Genomic DNA, 10,151 nt, shown 5'->3' with positions numbered 1-10,151 from the left:
GATCCTGGGAAACAGGTACTATTACTTTCTCATTTTACAGATGAAGATGTAGAGACTTAGTTTGGTTAAACAATTTGCCCAGCATTATTGGTGAAGGCTGAGCCCAGATCTTGCTCTCTGACGACAATGTCTTTTACCAACGGATGGGTATGGGGAAGATGGGTGGAGGAGAGTGGAGCAGCGGACCTGGAGGAACAGGTCACACGTGCACAGTATAGTCTGTCTCTGCCCTCCAGCCATGCCTGGCTCAGCCCATTTGATCCAGGGCGAGGAATGCCAGTGGGTGGGTCTGGAATCGCTACTCAGGAGCCTGATGGTTCACAACCTGGGGGAGCCCTGAATCTCCAGAGCCCACCAAGTCAAAGGCTCTCTCCCATTACATGGCTTGTCCTCGATCACTGAATTCCTGCTTCTCTCCCTTCCTATCTGTCCTCTCCCTCACCCCACTCCCCACCCCCCCATTCAATCAACATCCACCCCATCAGATCCTTTGCTGGGTGTGGGCTTCCAGGCTGGGCTGGGAGCCCTGCCCTGGCATGAATGAGCCGTGTGGTTGGGTCCTGATTCTCTGCCTAGTCCTCTCTGCTGGGCCCCCTCCTTGGAGGGTTTGGACCTGTCCTCTCAATGCCCAGCCCTCAGAAGGGCCCTGCTGAATGGGCTCACGGCCGACTGCTGGATTTGCTATGGCCGCCCACGGGGCCTGTGGCTTTGGCTGTGGTTATTGGCCCTGCTGACCCTCGCAGCCCTCTAGCTGTGTGTTGTTCTAGTCTCTGTCCTGCTGGGACACAGATTCTTTTCCTTCCTTCTGTAGGGGAAGCTCTTTAGCTTTTATGCGGTTGCCAGACTGAAGTCAAGAGGACACTGGCTGCTGAGTGATTCCACCTCTTCTGTAATTCAGGCATTCTGCCCTGCATTTGGCTCTCACCCTCCACAATTTCTCATACGTATGTATGTAAGTGGTGTCTGCATGGGTGTCCAGATATTCGGTGTGAATGCAAAGCATAGGCTCCGGGGAACAGAAGAGCAGGAGCTTCTTTATTACCTCTACTCAGAATCTGCGTATGAAGATACACGCTGTCCCCAGGGAGGTGCTTTAGTCACTCTAATGAGCCTTCCTGCAGATCGCAGGGGACACTCACTGAATGGCCATATATGAATTGGGAATTTGGATGTGGAGCTGATGTGGGCCAGATGTGCTCCCTTTATAGTCACCGTCAAATACTAGAAGTCTCTTTAGACTTTACAGATGAGGAAACCAAGGCCCTGAGGGGAGAGGGTTGATGTAACCAGGGCCTGACTGCAGCTGCCGTAGGACTTCCTGGGTCGGGAAGCCGTTAAGCAGGGTGAGCAGTCAGCACACAGGAAGATTTAACAGAGAAATCGCCAACCCCACAGCCACGGGCGAGCCATCATGTTATATTTCTGAAGGCCCGGCAGACAGGATACACCCTTGCTTTGCCTTCCAACTCTACTGAGGATGAGTAGACAGGGAATTACATGCTTATCTTTTATGGGAAAGAAGTGCAGTTGCTCCTTAGTTATTGCCACAAGCACTGGAGGAAGAACTAATAAAAGGGGCTGCTATGGGTTGAATCGGTGTCCCCCCAAAAGATATGTTGAAGTCCACAGTCCCCTGGTACTTGGGAATGTGACCTCATATGGAAATAGAGTCTTTGCAGATGTAATGTAATCAAGTTCAGATGAGATCATGAGGGTAGGCTCTCATCCAATGTGACTGGTGTCCTTACAAGAAAAGGAAAATTCCGCGTGAAGCTGGAGACACAGAGAACGCCACGTGATGACAGAGGCAGAGACTTCAGGGATGCACTTGCAAGCCAAGTCATGCCAAGGATTGCTGAGCACCACCCGAAGCTGGAAGAGGCGAGGAGGGATTCTACCCAGAGTCTCAGAGGAAGTGTAGCCCTATCAACACCTTCATTTTGGACTTCTAGCCTCCAGAACTGTGAGAGAATAAATTTCTCTTATTTTAAGACACCCAGTTTGTGATCCCTTGTTACAGCCACCCTAGGCAACCAAGGCAGGGCTCTACATAGTGAGTCCCTGCTCTGTATGTGCCTGACACTGAGGCTTAGGGCTCTTGTAAGTTGGGAAAGCCCATCGTGGCCTTGATGCAATTAGAGAGGGAGGCTATGTGTGAGGGCTCGGGGGAAGAGGTGATGAGAACGGCCTGTGTGAATGTCCCCCTTCCCTTCCCTTTCCTTTCCCCATCTCCCTCCCAGTCTGAGCTCTAACCCTTGGAGCCTGAGCACTTGGAATCTTGGGATGGAAGTGATGGAACTCAAGGTGGCTGATAGATTCACACTTATGGACTATTTGCCTCCCAAAGGAAAAGCTTGTTGAACCACCAGCATCTCCACACAGTGGGCTGTTTGGGTCTTGAGTGGGGTGGGTGCAGAGGCTGAGTGAGAGTGGGGACTTCCAGTTTCTCTGCCACTTCATGGGGTTGAGCCCTGGCTATTAACATTAGCTCTCCTGGAGCCAGCACTTGGCCTGCCAGCCCACCCCCTGCTTAGCCCTTCTGTTGTGAACTTCCCCAACGTCCACAACTTCCCTCACTCCTTGTGTGAACTTTGTGGTTTGGGAGGGAATGTCCAATCCCACGATCCAAGTCTAAACCTGTCAGGTAGTCCCACCCTTTAGCCACAATGATTGGCTCATGTAGACCAGGTCTAAGCCAATCAGCACATGAGTCTCCCCTGACCACAGGGAACTTTTATTTTATAATTGAAGGAGTCCGGTTTTCTTTCTCTGGCTAGACATGAACAAGGAAGCATATACCCCTTAGTGCTCTTAGCAGCCATTCTGTGACCATGAGGAGAGCCAGTTTTAGAATGATACGTTGGATAACAGAAGAGTCAGAAAGATTCTGGGTCCTTGAAGACTTCAATGAGCTACTGGATGAATCACCATCCTGAAATCTGCCCTATCTCTGGATTCTAGTGTGAATCAATACATCTCATTTATTTTTCAAGCTAATTTGAATTGGTTTTTATCTGTTGCTTATAGTGGTGGTTTTTAAAATGTAAACACAAACTTTTTCGTATTCCTCCTTTCAAAAGATAAAGCCTAAATCCCCTACCCTTAAGTGTGGGATTGACTTTGTGATTTGTTTCTGATGAATAGAGATTGTGGCAGAAGTGACAGTGAGTGACTTCTGAGATTAGGACATAAAGACACTGTAACTTCCTCCTTGCTTTTTCTATTGAGTTACTCACTCTGTGGGAAGTCAGTGGAAGTCATGTTGTGAGGACACTCAAGCAGCCCTATAAAGAGGTTCATGTGCTCAGGAACTGAGGCCTTCTGCCATCAACCAGCATTAAGTCACCAGATATGTGAGTGAGCCATCCCGGAAGTGAGTTCTCTAGCCCCAGTCAAGCCTTCATATGACAGTGGCCCCAGCTGACATCTTGACTGCAACCTCATGAAAGAATCTGAGCCACAACCACCAAGCTGAGCCACTCCTAAATTCCTGACTTGCAGAAGCTATGTGATAATAAATGTTTATTATTTTAAGGCAATAAGTTTTGGGATAATTTGTTATGTGGCAAATTGATAACTATTACACTTATATCTGAAGGCATGCTAACCAATGCACTGTGCTAGTTATAATTACTGAAGCCCAGGAGTGAATCTAAAACTGTTTATTTTACTGGGGCCACCATATTCATTTCATTCTAGGGTCCCAGGGAAGTGAGAAGATGACAGAGAATACACAACTGGGTCATGTGTCTTGGTCATAAGTTTCCTCTGGCCAGCCTGTTGTGGATATCCACAGGGTCTTACACAGCTCCACAGTTGTGGAGGTCCAGCCTGGTGTGGGAGGAGCACGTGGCCAGCACAGTGTGGGAGAGCAGAATTCCTAGGCACTGGAGAGGGGTATGGAAGTGGCTGGACAAGATGAACCTTAATGGAGTGGACAGCTGGGAATAACAGGTGATAAAAGAACATCTGAGCTTTTATCAGTGAGGGTAGATAATAGCAGAAGACCAGAATAGCACTTCCACTTCAATGCCCTGGTGCTCTATAATTCTGGGGAAAAAAGAAAGGAAACTCAGTGGAATGAGGATTAAAAAGAAAATGAGTTATGGAAAAGTGAAGTCATATTTCTTGTGTGCTTGAATTGTGACCTTCGATTCATAGCCACCACACTTGTAATACAATTTGCTTGTTGCTAGAATGCTTCTTCCTCCCCTGCCCCACAACATATGCACAGTGAAATGACTATGTCTCAGGGCTTCTTCCCCAAGGGGCTCCCCTCCCTTGTGGGCCCTGGAGACTCATGTGAGTTCCTCTGTAGCCTATATCCTCCTACTTCCAATGCTGTTCTACATTCCCACCCACAAGGCTTCATAGCTGCTGTTTTAGTGTAGTTCCTCACACATAGGCTAGCCTGTTTGGCCCATAAAAATCTGTCCTCCATGCTGATTTAACCCTTCCTGCCATCACTGGTGATGAGCTAGTTATTTTTGCATGGTTTCTGATGTTGCTGCCTTTCCCCTTAACCTCACGCCATCTTGTTTCTCTGCTCAAATAATTGTTGAGCTAGGATGGGAGAAGTTTCCTTCCCCAAATATTATCATTATTTTTCTAATATACTTCAAAAAGAATGACCTTATTCTTTATTTTATTTATTTTTTTTAACTGGGGTATAGTTGTTTTACAATGTTGTGTAAGTTTCGACTGCACAGCAAAATGAAGTACAGTTCACTGTGCTATACAACAGGTTCTCATTAGTTATCTATTTTACACATATTAGTCTATATATGTCAATCCCAATCTCCCAATTCATCCCACCCCCCGTTCCCCCCTTGGTGTCCATATATTTGTTCTCTACATCTGTGTCTCTATTTCTGCCTTGCAAACCGGTTCATCTGTACCGTTTTTCTAGATTCCACATATATGCATTAATATACCATATTTGTTTTTCTCTTTCTGACTTACTTCACTATGTATGACAGTCTCTAGGTCCATCCACATCTCTACAAATGACCAATTTCATTCCTTTTTATGGATGAGTAATATTCCATTGTATATATGTACCACATCTTCTTTATCCATTCATCTGTTGATGGGCATTTAGGTTGCTTCCATGACCTGGCTATTGTTAATAGTGCTGCAATGAATATTGGGGTGCGTGTGTCTTTTTGAATTATGGTTTTCTCTGGGTATACGCCCAGGAGTGCGGTTGCTGGGTCATATGGTAATTCTATTTTTAGTTTTTTAAGGAACCTCCATACTGTTCTCCATAGCGGCTGTATCAATTTACATTCCTACCAACAGTGCAAGAGGGTTCCCTTTTCTCCACACTCTCTCCAGCATTTATTGTTTGTAGATTTTTTGATGATGGCCATTCTAACTGGTGTGAGGTGATACCTCGTTGTAGTTTTGATTTGCATTTCTCTAATTATTAGTGATGTTGAGCATTTTTTCATGTGCCTCTTGGCCATCTGTATGTCTTCTTTGGAGAAATGTCTATTTAGGTCTTCCGCCCATTTTTTGATTGGGTTGTTTGTTTTTTGATATTGAACTGCATGAGCTGTTTGTATATTTTGGAGATTAATCCTTTGTCCATTGATTCAATTGCAAACATTTTCTCCCATTTTAAGGGTTGTCTTTTCATCTTGTTTATGGTTTCCTTTGCTGTGCAAAAGCTTCTGAGTTTCATTAGGTCTCATTTGTTTATTTTTGTTTTTATCCATTTCTCTAGGAGATGGGTCAAAAAAGATCTTGCTATGATTTATGTCAAAGAGTGCTCTTCCCATGTTTTCCTCTAAGAGTTTTATAGTGTTTGGTCTTACATTTAGGTCTTTAATCCATTTTCAGTTTATTTTTGTGTATGGTGTTAGGGAGTGTTCTAATTTCGTTCTTTTACATGTAGCTGTCCAGTTTTCCCAGCACCACTTATTGAAGAGACTGTCTTTTCTCCATTGTGTATCCTTGCCTCCTTTGTCATAGATCAGTTGACCATATGTGTGTGGGTTTATCTCTGGGCTTTCTATCCTGTTCCATTGATCTATATATCTGTTTTTGTGCCAGAACCATTGTCTTGATTACTGTAGCTTTGTAGCATAGTCTGAAGTCAGGGAGTCTGATTCCTCCAGCTCCGTTTTTTTCCTCCAGATTGCTTTGGCTATTCGGAGTCTTTTGTGTCTCCATACAAGTTTTAAGATTTTTTGTTCTAGTTCTGTGAAAAATGCCATTGGTAATTTGATAGGGATTGCATTGAATCTGTAGATTGCTTTGGGTAGTATAGTCATTTTCACAATCTTGATTCTTCCAATCGAAGAACATGGTATATCTCTCCATCTGTTTTTGTCATCTTTGATTTCTTTCATCAGTGTCTTATAGTTTTCTGAGTACAGGAAGAATGACCTTATTCTTATTTTATAAAAGAACACAGCTAGCATTTCAACTTTTATTTTGCTCTTTCTTCATTTTTAGGATCAAGGGCTACTTCCTCCATGAAGCCTTTCCTCATGCAGGGCCAAACTCCCCATCACTTATTCCTATGTCTGTGGCTTACATTCAGTATATTGTACTAAAATGATCTGTTTCTGCATCGTTCCCTCTCTGAGAGCCTGTAGAGGCAGGCACTGAGTCTGATTTATTTCTGTATCCTCAGTTCCTAGTATAAAATAGGTACTCAGTGAACATTTAATGAACTGAGATATTACAGACCATAGCTCTGTGATTCTGTTTAATATCTTTTGCAAATCTATAGCAATTTCTCAACACTTAGAACCTAGGAAGAAAGGCCAGTATTTTTCTCGAGCTTTTGGCCTTCAAAGGGTTTTGGAACTAACAGGACTGGTTTAGGATGACTGGGTCTGACTTTCCAGTATTTAGAGACCAAGATTATTTTAAACATGTATGGAGGAGGATAACAATTTGCATTTTTCATTAATAACTGGGATGGAGTTTGCATCCATGTTCCATCTCCCACATTAGCTGAAAGATGTTGGTTCTTTAGTATAAGAAAGAAAGTTAGAAACTGGTCCAGCCTTCCAAGGGCTGACTAGGCCTGCCCTTCTGTTTCCACTTAAGTTCTGCTGCAGTCATTACTCAGTGATGGTTTTCTGCCTCTGCCAGGCCCAGACTCAGGAGGCCATTCTGAGAGTGTTCCCCTTCACTCAGGTCTGAGCTGAGCTCCTGCACAATGGCCTGACTACACTCAAACTAGTTATGGAGCAGCTGGGGACATGCCACCCAGATATGTGCAGCATCAAGGGCTGCAGGCTGAGGCTGGGTAGATGGCTTTGCTTAGGACTGAGGTATTTTTTAAGGGCTCCCTTTCTGCTCTTGGAGGCCTCTGGCTCTGAGATGTGATGACCCCAGAGATGCTCCCTGGGTCCTCATTCTTTCCTCTACTCCTCCAGCAATTACACGGGACAGCTGATCATCTGTAAGAAGATGATCATGACATTCTTTCCTCTCCAGCCCCTTCTTCTGTTCCCTGAGCCCAGCCCTGCATTCCTAGGAGGTCCGGCAGTGATTCTGTCCTGAGAGTCTGGCCAGTATGGCCTCATGTCAGCCTGATTCTTTCTACCTGGGCTCCAGATCAGCCCAATGGCACCTACCCCTTGCCTGCTGCAGTTCAGAAATGCTCTCTCTGGCCTAGTCTGAATTGTGGCTTTCGGTTCAGCAAGTCCCCCTTTCAACAGCTCCTCGCCTGCTTCACTAATAGGCACCAACCGCTGACTGCAATCACCAATCTCGGGTCTCAGCTGTGGGACTCGATTCATCCTCTCCAAACACATGCCCTCCAAGGGGGGCAGGCACCATTGTAGTTGCTGAAGAGCCATTTCACATATGCTCACAGAACGTCCTCCAATTCCACATAGGAAATGGGCTCCATAAAACCTTTGTTCATTAAATGTTCCAGGGACCACAACAAAAGGACTTAGAATTAACCAGAATTGGTTAGAATTGGACCATCCAATTCTTTGATTAAAAAGTGCAGGGAAGCTGGTTGTCTGGGCAATCAGGGTGGCTCTAAAATGGGCAATGTTGTATTATAATGCGAATAAACGGCTTGACAAGAAATGAGCACTGTCCGTGCAGAGGGAAACCATAATGAGGGGGTGTTACCAGTCATCCATGCTCTCCTTGGCCCACCATTTTGGAAACCTATTGCAAATGAGGAGGAGGTACAGGGATGGCTGTTTGACACTTCCTGCCACTTTAAGGTTTAATTGTGCAAGAGCCACTGGTTATTTCCCTCAGGAATTCATATGCCATATGGGCACTTGCTACCAGGTGAACTTAGTGCCTGAATTATGGTTACTTAATTAGATTTTTCTTGGATGTTTTAACTGAGAGAGAACACATGATCCAACACAGTGGTACCCCACTTTTTTGCATGTCAGAATAACAAGGGGATTTTAAAATTCCCATGACCATGCTGCACCCAGATCAATTAAATCAGCATCTCTCAGGGTGAAACCCTCTCTGGCATTAGCATTTTTAAAAGCTTCCCAGGTGACTGAGAGCCACTGTCTAGTCACTTACACTTTTCCTATCAAAATCCTGTATTAAAATAATTGAATTGTTACTAAATATACATAAAATGATAATTCAGAATTAATAGTGAAATAAATATAACTACTTTAAGTACAACATAGAGATTCTCAGGCTAGATTTCAATTGCTATCGATTATTGCTCTCTGTAATTCTGGTTTTCTTTATTCTCCTTTAAGGAAAAGCCCTGAACTTTCTCTCACTTATTCTTGGTGCTAAAAAGTCCTAGGCCATTTATGAGAAACGGATCAAGTGCTAAAAGCTGAGAGGAAAGTTCCATCTCTGGAGTAGAGGTCAAATTTGAAAACCACTCCCAGAATTTAAAGAAAATATGAGTTGAAAGAGATGGAAAAGCTGATAGAAGATATGAAAACTCAAAGACTAAGAAGTGGGTCAGAAACTGTTATGAAAATTACGTGAAAAACAATTGAGTAATTTTTTTAAATGCTGAAATTAAAGATTAACCATCTTTGGATCATGCAGATCTTAGGTGGCTTCACAGAGTTGAATTCAGAAAAACTGATCAACTTGAATCCACACCTAAGTGTTGGCATTCAAACTAGACATAGACTGGCCTGGTTATTAAAAACCTGCCTTGAATGACTAGAACTGGTCTCACCTATGTGAAGGGAGGCACATCCTGAATTTCCATGCCTGTTACTTTTTAAAATTTTAATTTTTATTTTAAAAAAGTAATATGACTATATAGTTTAAAATGGCAAAGAGTACTCTACAGATTTTAATAAAAAGCAGCTGTTTTATGCCTGGCCCCAGAAACCCATGCCTGATTTCTGCTTCCTAGAGACACATTTAACTCTGGCTATTTCTATAGGCATTTATATCCTTATTTCGAAATAACAGGCTTATACTGTTATTCCTTACACTTCCAATTTTAGATGCTTCCTATTAACTTCCCACGATGGGAGATGAAGACATCTTCCAGTTCTCTTCCTCCTTTTCTCCTTCCCACTCAAACTTCTCTCCATCATCCTCTCCAGAAAGTTACACCATAATTCTTAGTTAGATCAACATTCAATATTTACCTGCTTATGACCATTTAATTAAACCACAGATAGCCAATAGGTAACCTATGAATACATTTCCTTTCTTTCATGGCATTTTGTTTTCCTTGGAGTTAAAAACTGTCTTATTTTCTCAGTTTCCAGGGATTTTTTGGTGAACATATTCCCCATTCCCCCCAAACTCTTCCACAGAGCTGTAAAAGTCCTTGGAGTAAGTCAAGCAAGCACATGAGGGAATCTAGCAGTTCCCTTTCTTTCCCTTGGTACATCCCTCCCACAGCCCTCCGTCCTCTTGATGTGCTTTGGACTGGTTGTTCTCTAGCCTCAGAACCAGCTGAACTTTATTGAACCCCCCTTTCTCATTACCATGTTGGGTCCTTATTTCTAGAACTCAGTATTTTCCTCTGTCTTGTTTTACTCTCGTTTTGCTGGAGTATATCCTCCAGTTTCTTTTTCAGAAAGGGTGCATGTAGCTAAATTCCTTGAGACTGTGTGTGTCTGAAAAGGTCTGAAGAAGAGCAAAGGTGGTGGGGGGAAGTTGAGCAGGGCCAGAGCACCAGGGCCCTGGCGAGCTGGAGGCCCAGAACCATC

Source organism: Delphinapterus leucas, chromosome 7 (assembly GCF_059928025.1).
Source record: "Delphinapterus leucas isolate spDelLeu-1000000601 "Yukka" chromosome 7, BTC_Dleu_Yukka2, whole genome shotgun sequence".
NCBI classification, from domain to species: Eukaryota; Metazoa; Chordata; class Mammalia; order Artiodactyla; family Monodontidae; genus Delphinapterus; species Delphinapterus leucas.
The sequence above is the reverse complement of the archived record's forward strand: the minus strand, read 5'-3'. Positions refer to the sequence as shown.